General features: G+C 57.3%; 1 long non-coding RNA gene across 2 annotated transcripts; it reads right to left on the bottom strand.

Annotated features, from left to right (window-relative positions):
• Positions 1-4,871: 4,871 nt before the first annotated feature.
• Positions 4,872-14,033, bottom strand: LOC309683340. 2 transcript variants are annotated; one of them, XR_014270197.1, is made up of 3 exons: positions 13,973-14,033; positions 8,087-8,182; positions 4,872-6,103 (listed from the first exon to the last, which is right to left on the bottom strand). It is a non-coding gene; the product is annotated as an uncharacterized lncRNA (long non-coding RNA). The 2 variants fall into 2 exon arrangements; XR_014270198.1 differs by lacking the exon at positions 13,973-14,033 and adding an exon at positions 10,663-10,772.
• Positions 14,034-14,414: the final 381 nt, after the last annotated feature.

Raw genomic sequence — 14,414 nt, 5'->3', positions numbered from 1 at the left:
TCAATCCCCGCCGCGCCCCACCCCGTCGAGGCAATTCGGCCAATCGGAGCGTGGCACCCGCGCTATGATTGGCCCGCCCTCCCGCCCATCCGCCCGGGAGCGGTTGCCATGGTGAAGCGGTGGCGGCGGCGGCGCGGGGCCGTTGCCGGGGCGACGGGCAGGTGCGGCCGCGCCTGCGCGGCGCGGAGCGGGGGCGGATTTACCAAACCCGCGGCTTTTTCTTCTTCAAAACTGGATGGGTTTGTGTGCGACGGCACAAAAGAAAACCGTCGCGCCTTCTTCCCCTCTTGCCTTCCGTCAGCTCTCGGGTAACGCCCGGGGGCTACCCGGAGCCGGCTCGCCTCCAGCGGAGCGGCAGCCTGCCGCAGGCGGCGGCTTGAAGCTCCCGCCCCGCCAGCGCGCCGGGCGGCCGGCGGGCGGGAGACACCCCCGCACGCGCCGAAGGAGCCCGCTCGTCTCCCCGGTGGTCCTGGCCCTCCCCCGCCGCCGGGGGCGGCGTCCGGCAACGGCCCGTGCGGGACCGGCGCTGCGCTTCGGGGCGGGCCCGAGGCGGGTGGGGAGGCGGGTGCGAGACGGGGGAGGCGGGGCGGGACGAGCGGGGAGGCGGGGCCGAGGCGAGGGGGGCGGCAGAGCCGCCGCAGGGGAGGCGGGGCGGAGTAGCCCGGGAGGCGGGGCCGAGACGAGCGGGGAGGCGGGGTGGAAGACGGCAGGGAGCCGGGGCCGAGGGCTAGTGGCGAGGCGGGGCTGAGATCGGTAGAGAGGCGGGGCCGAGACGAGCGGGGAGGCGGGGCCGAGGAGGGCGGGAGGCGCGGCAGAGGCCGAGAAGGAGGCGGGACCCACGAGAGCGCTGTACTGCGCGGGCGCGGCCGCCCGGCTGCAATACCGGATTGCGGCCGCCAGGCGGCAGGTGCGAGCGCAGACCGTCGCGCCGTAGCGCGCATGCGCCGATCCCCGGCCGCAGTACCGGCGTTCGGTCGCACGGTGGCGGCAGCGAGCGCGCGGCAGCTCGCTGTACTGCGCGCGCGCGCCCCTCGCACCATCGCGCTGTACTGCGCATGAGCGGCTGCCCGGGTGCAGGACCGGCTTTTGGTCGCCAGGTGGCAGCAGCGAGGGCAGTCAGACGCGCGCCGCACTGCGCATGCGCACCTCTCCGCTGCAGGGGCCAGGGAGGCGGGGCCGAGACGGGGGAGGCGGGGCGGGACGAGCGGGGAGGCGGGGCCGAGGCGAGGGGGGCGGCAGAGCCGCCGCAGGGGAGGCGGGGCGGAGTAGCCCGGGAGGCGGGGCCGAGACGAGCGGGGAGGCGGGGTGGAAGACGGCAGGGAGCCGGGGCCGAGGGCTAGTGGCGAGGCGGGGCTGAGATCGGTAGACAGGCGGGGCCGGGACGAGCGGGGAGGCGGGGCCGAGGAGGGCGGGAGGCGCGGCAGAGGCCGAGAAGGAGGCGGGACCCACGAGAGCGCTGTACTGCGCGGGCGCGGCCGCCCGGCTGCAATACCGGATTGCGGCCGCCAGGCGGCAGGTGCGAGCGCAGACCGTCGCGCCGTAGCGCGTATGCGCTGATCCCCGGTCGCAGTACCAGCGTTCGGTCGCACGGTGGCGGCAGCGAGCGCGCGGCAGCTCGCTGTACTGCGCGCGCGCGCCCCTCGCACCATCGCGCTGTACTGCGCATGAGCGGCTGCCCGGGTGCAGGACCGGCTTTTGGTCGCCTGGTGGCAGCAGCGAGGGCAGTCAGACGCGCGCCGCACTGCGCATGCGCACCTCTCCGCTGCAGGGGCCAGGGAGGCGGGGCCGAGACGGGGGAGGCGGGGCGGGACGAGCGGGGAGGCGGGGCCGAGGCGAGGGGGGCGGCAGAGCCGCCGCAGGGGAGGCGGGGCGGAGTAGCCCGGGAGGCGGGGCCGAGACGAGCAGGGAGGCGGGGTGGAAGACGGCAGGGAGCCGGGGCCGAGGGCTAGTGGCGAGGCGGGGCTGAGATCGGTAGACAGGCGGGGCCGGGACGAGCGGGGAGGCGGGGCCGAGGAGGGCGGGAGGCGCGGCAGAGGCCGAGAAGGAGGCGGGACCCACGAGAGCGCTGTACTGCGCGGGCGCGGCCGCCCGGCTGCAATACCGGATTGCGGCCGCCAGGCGGCAGGTGCGAGCGCAGACCGTCGCGCCGTAGCGCGCATGCGCCGATCCCCGGCCGCAGTACCGGCGTTCGGTCGCACGGTGGCGGCAGCGAGCGCGCGGCAGCTCGCTGTACTGCGCGCGCGCGCCCCTCGCACCATCGCGCTGTACTGCGCATGAGCGGCTGCCCGGGTGCAGGACCGGCTTTTGGTCGCCTGGTGGCAGCAGCGAGGGCAGTCAGACGCGCGCCGCACTGCGCATGCGCACCTCTCCGCTGCAGGGCCCAGGGAGGCGGGGCCGAGACGGGGTAGGCGGGGCGGGACGAGCGGGGAGGCGGGGCCGAGGCGAGGGGGGCGGCAGAGCCGCCGCAGGGGAGGCGGGGCGGAGTAGCCCGGGAGGCGGGGCCGAGACGAGCAGGGAGGCGGGGTGGAAGACGGCAGGGAGCCGGGGCCGAGGGCTAGTGGCGAGGCGGGGCTGAGATCGGTAGAGAGGCGGGGCCGGGACGAGCGGGGAGGCGGGGCCGAGGAGGGCGGGAGGCGCGGCAGAGGCCGAGAAGGAGGCGGGACCCACGAGAGCGCTGTACTGCGCGGGCGCGTCCGCCCGGCTGCAGTACCGGATTGCGGCCGCCAGGCGGCAGGTGCGAGCGCAGACCGTCGCGCCGTAGCGCGCATGCGCCGATCCCCGGCCGCAGTACCGGCGTGCGGTCGCACGGTGGCGGCAGCGAGCGCGCGGCAGCTCGCTGTACTGCGCGCGCGCGCCCCTCGCACCATCGCGCTGTACTGCGCATGAGCGGCTGCCCGGGTGCAGGACCGGCTTTTGGTCGCCTGGTGGCAGCAGCGAGGGCAGTCAGACGCGCGCCGCACTGCGCATGCGCACTTCTCCGCTGCAGGGGCCAGGGAGGCGGGGCCGAGACGGGGGAGGCGGGGCGGGACGAGCGGGGAGGCGGGGCCGAGGCGAGGGGGGCGGCAGAGCCGCCGCAGGGGAGGCGGGGCGGAGTAGCCCGGGAGGCGGGGCCGAGACGAGCGGGGAGGCGGGGTGGAAGACGGCAGGGAGCCGGGGCCGAGGGCTAGTGGCGAGGCGGGGCTGAGATCGGTAGAGAGGCGGGGCCGGGACGAGCGGGGAGGCGGGGCCGAGGAGGGCGGGAGGCGCGGCAGAGGCCGAGAAGGAGGCGGGACCCACGAGAGCGCTGTACTGCGCGGGCGCGGCCGCCCGGCTGCAATACCGGATTGCGGCCGCCAGGCGGCAGGTGCGAGCGCAGACCGTCGCGCCGTAGCGCGCATGCGCCGATCCCCGGCCGCAGTACCGGCGTTCGGTCGCACGGTGGCGGCAGCGAGCGCGCGGCAGCTCGCTGTACTGCGCGCGCGCGCCCCTCGCACCATCGCGCTGTACTGCGCATGAGCGGCTGCCCGGGTGCAGGACCGGCTTTTGGTCGCCTGGTGGCAGCAGCGAGGGCAGTCAGACGCGCGCCGCACTGCGCATGCGCACCTCTCCGCTGCAGGGGCGAGGGAGGCGGGGCCGAGCACGGCTGGGCGGGGCCAGGGAGGCGGGGCCGAGGCCGGCAGGGGTCAGCCAAGCATGGGAGGCGGGGCCTATGGCAACAGGGGGCGGGGCCGAGGAGGGCTACAACCCCCCTGCGCCGGGGGGACCGCCCCCAGGGGAGCCGGCCGGGGCAACCCACAGCGGGGGACTCACGGGGGGCGCCCCACTCTCCGCAACTCGCCCACTCTGGAGCCACCAAACTGCCGCCGCTGCACCCACCTTTTCCTCACGCCGGCGTGGGTGTTTCTTCACTTTTCCACAATGCTCAGCTTTGGGGCTTTTTAACGCTTATCCACCACGCAACAATTGGTGATTTTTGCTTCTGAGCGTGGAAAAAGGGGTTTTTGCTTTCCAGCTGCACCAAGCCAGGTGGATGGGGCTTGCCCGGGAGACCCAAGTTGGGGAATTTTTTTCTTCTTCTTCTTCTTCCCCCCGGAAAAGAAAATTGGGGTTCCTCCCCCCCCCGCACACCCAGAAGCAGGGCTTCGGGGTACTTTTGTGCCGTGGTGGCAACTCCCGCTCTGCGTGCAGGGCCCGGCAGGGGAAAGCGGCCCCAAATTGGCATGGGAAAAGGGGCATCTTTTAAAAGCGCTTTTACATCTCCCAAAAAAAAAAAACAAATGGGGAAGGGTGCGGGGCGGTGTGGCGGGGTTTTAAGGGCTTTCCATAAATAGGATTTCCATAAATAGGCTTTCCTTGCATTTCAAAAACCTTACCGAGAATAGACATGTCCCCTAGGTATCCATTTACACACAGACAGAGATATATGTAGGGTCAATATAAGCCTGAGGAATACGGGAAAACCTCGAGGAGCTGAAGGGGAGAGACAGAGCAGGTAAAGAAAAGGGCGGGCAGCCCGGCAGACAGAGAACGACAGAGCCAAAACTGGGCTCTGGGACACACCTTTTTATAGTCTAAAATCCTTTACGTAACAGAGTAGATCTAGGGGTTTATTCCAAACTCCTCCTATGTAAAGCAATGAATATTCATTTATTAAGAGAGACTAAAATGTGAGATTTTTCTTTATTTCAATACCTCACGCCCATATTTACAGGTTTTAAAGTTTGCTAATCCTGCCCCCCCCGAATTTTCAGACATTTTGGGGCTGTGATCCTCCTCTTTTCAGGCAACCCCCGTGTGACCCCCCCATCCCCCACTCACCTGCTCCTCCGCAGCATCACTGCCCACGCTCCCTCAGGGCCCCTGGGCTGCCCCAAATGACATCATCACCCACACACACACACATCCTTTTTATCCCCCCCCCCCCAAAAAAGGCACAAAGACAGCGGACCCAGGGCTGGTCCAGTCCCCTCGGGCCGCTCGGCCACCGGCAGGCAAACCTGGTGTGGGATCATTACTGGAGGTGACTTAGAAATTAAGGTAATGTCCCATTTTGAAGAAAAGCGCAGCGTGGAGGAAACTCTCCAGGGCAGAGTGCAGCTGCTGTGCAAAGGATGCGTTTCACAAAGGTCCCCGAGGCAACCTTAGATGTCGACGACATCGGGGGAGTCCGGTGCGCCAACTCTGAGGAAAAACAGCGCGGCGGATGGAGCGGAGTGGAGATGCCGCGGCCAAACTCTGCGATCCAATGGAACCCCTGAAGGCCTTATGGAACTGATAAGCTGCCTAATTGTTACCCTGAGCCAACCATCTGTCATTTTGGACAAAATGCTATCCTTTGGGTGAACTTTGCTCATTATAACGTCATTGTAACACCAAAACACACCTCCATCCCAAAAGCTACCCGCCTCCGAGGTGCGACCGCTCCTCACGGAGTCCACGCTCTGAATTTTTCGTAGTCTATACCTTTAAAAGCCTAGCGAGAGAATTTTACACCAATCTTAACACAAGTAGGTATGACTAGAGTCCATCAGGCTCCACCTGAAAGGTAAAAAAAATAAATAAATAAAAAAACCAAAGAGTATGAAAATAGCATCAGAGAGGAGGGATGTCAGGGAAGATACCAACGCGGGCAGGGAAATGCCATGGCCGACCACCCGTGACTGCTGGCGTCTGTCGACGGGCTGAGCCTCTCCTCCCCCCCACAAGGACGCTCGTGGGGAAGATTCGAACGCTCGGCTATGCCAAGTGCTTCCCCGGGAAACTTAGAAATCTCTACAGAGTTGTTTTAGAACTCAGCGCATTCGTAGCCAGGCTGTATCACTAACATCTTTCGTATTCGCACGGGCTTTGCAGACAGTCACTATCACCGGCACTCCAAAAGAACTTGTGCCTCTGTCGCTTCAATAAACGACACTTTTCACCAATCTAGCCGTGAGAGTTCCTAGTGAACGCCACCCAAATCCTTACGTGTGGCTGTGCTGGTTCAGGGGACGCCGCTTGATCCGATTGTGTGTGCTGCTATTAGTGCCTCCGTAATCGTGATAGTTTGATAGTACATATTGAACGCCACCGGACTTTTAATGCCAAATCGGGCATTGCTCAGAACCTAAGCCTCGCGAGACACCTGAAACACCAAAAGCCCCAATTATATTTCAGCAGATTAACAAAGAGCACAGAAGAAAGCAGAGGAATTCCCTCACACCGAGGCACGGGGCGGCAGCGCAGCCACAGGAGGACTCCTGTAGGGAAACAGCTCAGCGCCAAATACAGCGCGGCCTTTCAAAGCCAGAGCGACTGGAACTCTCCCGGTCAGTATTAAGACTAAGCGCCGCCTGCTGCCATTCTGAGCACGACAGTAAACCCTCGGGCTGGCTCTGGGAAACCCCTCCTGCCTTCCTCACGGCGCTGCCGCGGGGACCTGCCCCTGCCAGGCTGCCGCACGGGGCTGGGCCGTGACCAGAATCGACGCGACGGACCCCCTCAAACAGCTACAGCCCTCACGCTGCCGCCGCCGCCGCCGCTGCGCACCTTGCTGGGTCAGTACAGCCAAAAGGGAAGGGTAAAACTCCGAAGAGCGCAATGAACAAGAACGAACAAAGCTCAGTCCTTCACTCTACGCTGAAGAGGTGCACGTATGCTTAGAGATCTCTCGCTCGCTCTCTCTGCAATAAGATACTTATAGTATAAAAGTATTTGACTTTCCTTTGGCACTAAATGAACTTGCCCAGCTGTCAATCCATACCATTAAACCATCCATCTCCAAAATACACAGCTATAATTTGACTCGGGGGGGGGTGGGAGTTGGGTGCCGCAGGATTAGCGGGGACGTCTGGCCGGCTGCCCTGCCCAGGAGAGATGCTGCTGAACCGCCGGGGAAACGCGCTGCTGACAGCCGGACAGAAACCAAGAACTCCAGAGCGCTCCCTCTGAAGATTGGCAATAAAAAACCGCTAACATTCAACTGTCCCTTTTGAAACGTATCCTTTGTTTAAACACTTGGTTTTAAACATTTCCTTTCTTAAACGTTTAAATGTAATCTTTTTAAAAGACGGCCCTGTTTTTAAAGCTTTAGAACAAATACCTCATTGCCAAAGGACACCGAATACATTGTATGCTACAGCCATTTGGCAGCTGCAGTTTAAACAACGCAAGGACGTTTGTAAATTCTACAATTTTAACCGTTTTAAAAGTTTAATTTAGGATAGAAAAATCAGCAAGATGAAAAAGCCCCCATAGGGTTTTACCGGGGGGGAGGGGAGGGCATCAAATCCCCGCTCCCGCAATCCATAAGGCTACCAAAAAGGACCGGCAGATGGACTGATGCTTTCGGCTCTGCTGAGCGCGCAGAGGAACGCGTGTTTATGATACCTCGCCTGGTACGACTGAGAACCCAAAGACTGGCGATGCCACCAAATTCAGAAGACGGGCCGTGGACTTTAGTTTTCTTAAAAAAAAAAAAAAAGAAAAAACAACAAAAAACCCTAATCAAACAGGAAAAAAAAAGAGAAAGAGTGCAAAGTCTCGTTGCCAAATAAGGCCATTAGGGAAGCAGTAGCTCACCAAAAACACATCGGGACCCGCTGTCACCACTTACAAGGCTGCCAGTGCTTCCTGGCAAAGCCCGGAAAACACGCAGAAGCCACCCTGCTTTGTCCCGCTTTGTCCCTGTCCCTTCTCTGGCCTCGACTGCTTTGCGTATAGAAGCTAGTATCTCAGTAAGGTTATCCAGGACTACTGGAAGCTATTTTAAAAACCTGTGGACTGAAAAAGCATAAAGCTTTTACCACGAAAACAAAGTCTCTTTCTTCGGAACATCTGAACCCTTGCGAACCCTTTCTTGCCTCTTTCAGCGCAACATTATTCTCACAGTGCCAGTTAACGGTAAGCACACAGAAAGACATGACGCTTTCGGGAGGAGAACATAAGCGGAGGGAAGCAAGCTTTGCATGGGCGCAACGTGCTCCGGAACACACCTTATTGTTGGTGTTCGCGTTCAAATATTTCATCGAAAAACTACGGGAGGAGAGTCAGCACATCCTTCGCGTTCACTTCAAAGCCCCCACGACAAGGACCTTAGGAAAAACGCAGACGCGCATGGGAGACGTACCTGGTCCTGGCAGAGCACTCTGGATCCTTTCCGTCTGTCCCGTACCGTCACGGCAGAAGAAAGGGTGACCGCGGAGAAAGGCTGGCCGTTGACAACCTGCCGAGAGAGGAAAAAAACCGTGAACGCAAAGCCAGGTAGGAATCTCAAGCTGCCTTCTTCCCTGAAGGTTTGCCCAGACGACAGCTGAGTGGAGGAAAAAGTACTTGGCATCGCCTTTGGGACGCTTCTTGGGGCAGGCCACGAGAGCTCTTGCATTTTTCAGACCACCCTGCCTTTCGTTGACTCACCGGCAGCTTCAGTTGCACTAGAGCCACCTTCCCGGCTGCACGCAGGTGACAGACACGGACAGGCGCGTTTTCTCAAGCCTACGTACAGCCAAGGTTTCCTCACCCTAGACGGCCCAAGGTGAACATTTTTGTTCAAGGGTACAGCGACCCACCGGCCGGCCCGCTGAACCGCCTCCTGCCAAAAAGGCAACGATTTCTTCCAGGCTCTTTCTCCAGACGGTCACGAGCTTTTAAAACTGCCATTGCGCCATCAGACCTGCGCAGGGTCCCTGCCAGCTTTCGACTGCCCTCCGCCTTCTCTGCCGTCTCCCAAAAGCAGGAGTACGGCACGCGCCCAGACCCCAGCGCAACCCTGCCGGTGCCCACGCGCACCTCGCTCTTTGCACGAGGAGCACCCGAGCACCCCTGCGAGCGCAGCCGCACGCGCAGGATCAGCTTCACCTACGCTGGTTTCAGCGGATGCCATTGCTGAAGCTTTAAACCGAAAACCGCCTCCTGACACTCGGCCACAGCAGAAGTCATCCATAACGAGAACTCCACAAACACGCAGCAACGCAAATTGCAAACCCGCGGCAGCAGCTTCAGAGCTATTCAGACCAGGAACAAGGGAGAAAAATAAAACAGCTTCATCTCGCGCACACAGGAAAGCCGCAGACAGAGAAGAGGGTCTGCCTGTTTTCTGTCAGGGCTGAGAACGCTTTCTCCTTCCCTTCCGGAACCCCTCTGTTAGGTCTAAACATCTGTTACGCTTTGAGAGACCCGTAACAACTTCTTGCCGTTTAGACAATTGTTCTATCACCCGATGACCCCTCCCCACCCGGGAAAGGGCATTGGGAAAAAACAAGGAAACCCGGGGGGGCGAAGTATGAACAGATTTAAGAGAGTAGGATTCCACAAACAACATTAATAGCACTAAAGAACCAATATTGATCCCGATACCCACACAGAATACGCAAAGATTATACTCAGCCCATTCTATCCGTAGGAAGCTGTGCACTCCCAGCAGCGGACAGCAAACGTCGGACACTGCGAGCCCTACGACGGCAGGAGGAGGGGAAGGCCTCGGGGGTCCGGCACCAGGGCACGAAGTTCTCGGGATCGCAGCCATCAAGGGAGAGAGAGAGCTTCGCAGCAAACTTTCTAATTTATAGGGAATGCGACGCTGATGGTACGAAATAATCCTGTTGGCCGGCTTGGGTCAAGTGCCCGGCTCTCGCTCCTCCTCATCCCTGCACCTGGATTCCTCATCCCTGCACCGAGTATTAGTAGAGAAATTAGTCCCGTGTCGCTCAAACCAGGACAATATCGCAGCACCACCGTGCCAATACCCAGAGCGGGGACCGACCGCCCCGCCGACGGACGCTTGTGGAGCGGGGCACGCAGACAGAGGGACGCGTTTTGCCACACACAACCCTGAACCTCCTGAAAATTTACGTTTACCAAAGAGAGCCCCTTGGAAGGTACTGCCAAACAACATTTGGCAATAAAACTTTCACGGCTTTGACACACACCCAGTTCGGGGGGAACTCGCTCTTTGCTTCCCGCTGCTGTTGTTGTTCTGCCTTCAGAAATCCTACTCGGAGCCAAGTTTTTCACTACCGGTCCAAGCGCTTCCCTTCCTGGTATCACCAGCACATTTACACAGGCAAGGCACTTCATTGCTCTGCTCAAATCAGCCAAAGGAAAGTTACAGCCCTGAGAGCGGGGTGAAAAAGGGGAGGTCAGGCAGCAAAAGGGCTCTGCAGGCTGCCACCAGGCAACACCGCGCTCTGCTTTCGAAACCACGCGCATGCCCCACACAAACCCACAAGCCCCGCAAAAAAAACCAAACCAAAACCTCCCAGCCCTGAGGGAGCTGGGGGGAAAGGAGTGAAAGGGAACCGCAAGGTTAAGTGACATTTGGCCGTAACGCTGACCGTGTACTTCAGCGACTCTCCGAGCCTACCCCTCCATCTGCCCAACGACCGGTCCTTTTCTGGAAGGACAAGCTTCTCTTGTTAGGAAACAAAAGAGTTAAGCAGTGAGCTGTATTTTATATACCAGGTGTGGTTGTAAGGTATAACCGCAGTAACTGAACAAAGGTAACCAATGGTGATGGGAAATGTAGTAAACCGTAAGGAAAAGAATGGATTCTCAGATCTTTAGGTACCTAGATGAAAAAGTACACGGCATGCCAGAGGGTCAAGCTGGACCTTGAAAATGAAGCTTGAAGAACTCGGCAGAAAACAGGCACTGGAATAGAGTCAAAAGGAGTGAGGTGAAAAGGACAAGGTGAGGAAGACGTCTTACTTCATCTGAGGAAGACTTCTTACTTCATCACGACGACCACCGACGACCACCAGGAGGAAGACGAGCACGCGCAGAGGAGGAGGCTGATGTCGCAATAAGATGAAGCAATCCGTAATGCATACGTATAAGATAATGTAGCAATACCTGTTGAATGTGTATGAGATTATGTAACCAAAAGAGTATAAAATGAGTGTTCGGCAAGGCCGTCTTTGGAGCCAGATTTGGGTGCGTACCCCTGGTTCCCGGCGCCTTGAAATAAAGCACCGCATATAACCGAAGAAAATTGGTTACGTGTCTGTCGCCGCGCTAACAGTTTTGGCGACCCAGATGGGACCTCGCGAGTACTGCTGAGGCGGATCGCGTACTGATCCTGCTCCAGCCGGCGCCGAGAAATTCTCGGGGAGCCATCAGCCGCGACCGACCTCCGCTGCTCACGACGGACCTCTGATAGGGCAAGGAAAGGTGCTTTATTTTAGTAACAGTAACGGTACCGCTGTAGGTAAAAGCCTGCCAGTCAGGCGCGGGGAAAGCTGCGCTTGGTTGGGCTACGGAGCTCCGGGTGGTAAGCCTAGGCGCCGTCCGTCAGACAAGGCGAAAGCCCTGCAGGTTCGGCAATTGGTATGGTATGGTAACGGAATAAACGGTAAGAGTTGCGCAACTGTGAAAATCCGAATCGTAAAGTAATATTGGTTGGTTGGTTGGTTGATCGTAAGTCCAGTGGAAAGATTGGCAATTGGTAATATTTAGTCTGCGGGACTAATATCTGCCGAAATGAAAATCCAGTCCGCGGGACTGGTGCTCGCGACTATTACTTAAAACCCAGTCTGCGAGACTGGTATTTGCTGCTATTACTGTGAATTGTTCCGTTTGATTTGTTGTACCTTGTTGGTTGGTACTGTAATTTGACAACGCCAGAAATACCTAAAGCAACTCCCTTAGGCTGTATTTTGAATCATTGGAAGGAGGGAAAGTTCGAACAAGCATTTCGGAAAGATAAGTTCATCAAATCTTGTAACGATCGGTGGCCTCAATATAAACTAGAAGATCAAGAAAAGTGACCCGAAAATGGAACTTTGAACTATAATACTATTTTACAGTTAACGCTGTTTTGTAGAAGAGAAGGAAAAGGGGATGAAGTACCATATGTGGATCTTTTCTTTAGTTTGAGAAACAGCCCCTCGTGAAAATGGAACTAGAAGGAAGGGAAGTGAAAGTTTTAGTTGATACAGGAGCAACATACTCAGTTTAAAATAACTTATGTGGGGGCTTGGGGGAAAAGACAATTACCATTGTAAGTGCCACAGGGAAAGAAGAAGAAAGGCCATTTCTACAACACCCCTGGATTTAAGATTTAGGGGAAAAGAATGAACTCATGAGTTCCTATATGTGCCAGAGTGTCCAATACCCCTTATGGGACGGGATTTACTAGCAAAGTTAAATGCAAATATAATTTTTGAAAACGGGGAATTGATAATGCAAATTCCAGAATCAAAGACTGGGCAAATATTGGTGCTTAAAGATCAAGCAAAAAGGCATATCCCTAAAGAGGCAGAGGAGGCAGTGATACCTACAGTCTGAAGGAGACCGAAATTCCCAGGAAATCAAAAGCAGCCTCACCCGTGGCAGTGGAATTAAAAGAAGGAGCGACCCCAGTAAGAATTAGGCAGTATCCATTGAAATGAGAAGCTCGACAAGGAATTGTGAAGATCATAGAGAAATTCATGAAATATAAGATTTTAGAGGAATGTGAATCAGAAGACAATACACCTATTTTTCCCGTAAAGAAGCCAAATGGCGAGTATAGACTAGTACAGGATTTAAGAGCAATAAATGAAATCACAAAAGATATACACCCGGTGGTAGCAAACCCCTATACGTTGTTGACATCTGTGAAAGAAAAGTATAAGTGGTTTACAGTAATTGATTTAAAAGATGCTTTCTTCTGCATTCCACACTTGACATAAATAGCAGGAAATTGTTTGCATTCGAATGGGAAAACCCCTACAACGGACGAAAAACACAGCTAACCCGGACCCGACTTCCTCAAGGATTTAAGAACAGCCCGACGCTTTTTAAGACTCAACTGGCTAAAGAATTGGAGACCTGGACAACCCAAAAGGACAGTAAGGTACCGAGGTCACGATATTTGCTGTTGCAATATGTGCATGATATTTTTATAGCTACTGAAAATAAACTCCAGTGCATAAAAGTCACAATAGCAATACTGAATCAGTTGGGACTAAATGGATATAAAGTTTCTAAGGAAAAAGCACAAATAGCATGCCAAGCAGTACTGTATTTGGGTTGTGAAATTTCACAGGGACAGCGAAAACTGGGCATAAATGGAGTCGAAGCTATACGCGCCATTCCAGAACCCCGAAACTTGCATGAGCTGAGAACCTTCCTGGGAATGACGGGGTGGTGTCGGTTATGGATAATGGATTATGGGCTCAGGGCTAAACCGCTGTACGAGGCCCAAAAGTCACCTATGTTTATTTGGAATAAACCACAGAAAGAAGCTTTTGAAAAACTAAAACCAGCATGGAGAACGGCTCCTGCTTTGGGCCTCCCAGACTTGGCAAAAGGATTTCCACTGTTCGTTCATGGAAGAGGGAGACTGGCTCTAGGAGTATTAACCCAAAAGCTGGGTAGCTGGAAGAGACCCGTGGGGTATTTTTCCAAGCAGTTGGACTCAGTAAGTGCAGGATGGCCCTCTTGCCTTAGAACCGAAGAAAATTGGTCATGTGTCTGTCTCCGCGCTAACACTCTGACTTAAAAACCCTAGATCGGAGGCTCCACGCAACAGAAGGTGGGTTGAGCCACAGGACAACATGCCATCAACACTCAAAGAAAAAGAAAAAGTTGAGTGAAAACCAAGCAAAACATCAGTTTCCATCACGTTTCATTCATTACGTTTCCACTGGCACCTAGGTGCTCCAAAATTAACCATGCTCGCGCCACAGACTCCTAACGATTCAGTTACGCAGGGAAAGAGAAAAGGCTATTTCCAACTTGCCCATAAAATTAGCACGAACAAACAGAAGGGAAACACCGGACCCTAAAGAAGGTATCGGGCAGCTCTTAATTTATGCGAGAGGAAAGGTGGCTCTTTCACCCCAAAGGAAGACATTCCTAACTAGCCAGGCACCAATCCGGGAAGGAGGCACACTCTGTTCACTGCAGTCCTGCATCAGCTTTTCTGCGCTGGCAGCAAACTTGCCCTTTCTGCCCGTTCGACGTGGAGTACCCGGAGCGCCCCTGAACTCGCAAACGTGTCTCCCCGCTCCCCCAGCCCCACGCCTGCAATTACCTGAGCAGCTGGCAGAATCAATCCCACAGGATTTTCTTCCCGGGACGCACAAGGGGACACTGGGAAAAGAGGAGGCGAGAAATGACCCTCTTTGTTGCGGCCACACAACAGGCACAAGCCGGGGGACCCCCACCATACCTCTGCCCTCGGGAGCGGGGCCCAGACAGGTGCCTGGCGGGGATTTAACCCCACCGGCAAGAGGCCGGGCTCCCCGTCGGCAGAAACACCGCTCGCCTCCCATCTGCTCGCAGCTCCTCGCTTGGGACAGCCCAGCCTGCACCCGGCCGCTCTTCAGCCCTGCGGGAAGTGCAGTTTGGCCGGCGGCTGCTCCAGCCGACACACGCTCCGGCTAATTGCAGCTCCTGCTCATTACCGCTGCCGGGAGTCTTGCCTCTGCCTAATGCGTGCTCCGGACAGAGGACACCCCATCTCCCTCCAGCTC

This window comes from Vanellus vanellus, assembly GCF_965231255.1.
Source record: "Vanellus vanellus genome assembly, chromosome: Z".
Taxonomy (NCBI): domain Eukaryota; kingdom Metazoa; phylum Chordata; class Aves; order Charadriiformes; family Charadriidae; genus Vanellus; species Vanellus vanellus.
Note: the sequence above shows the minus strand (reverse complement) of the source record. Positions and strands in the feature narration are given on the sequence as shown.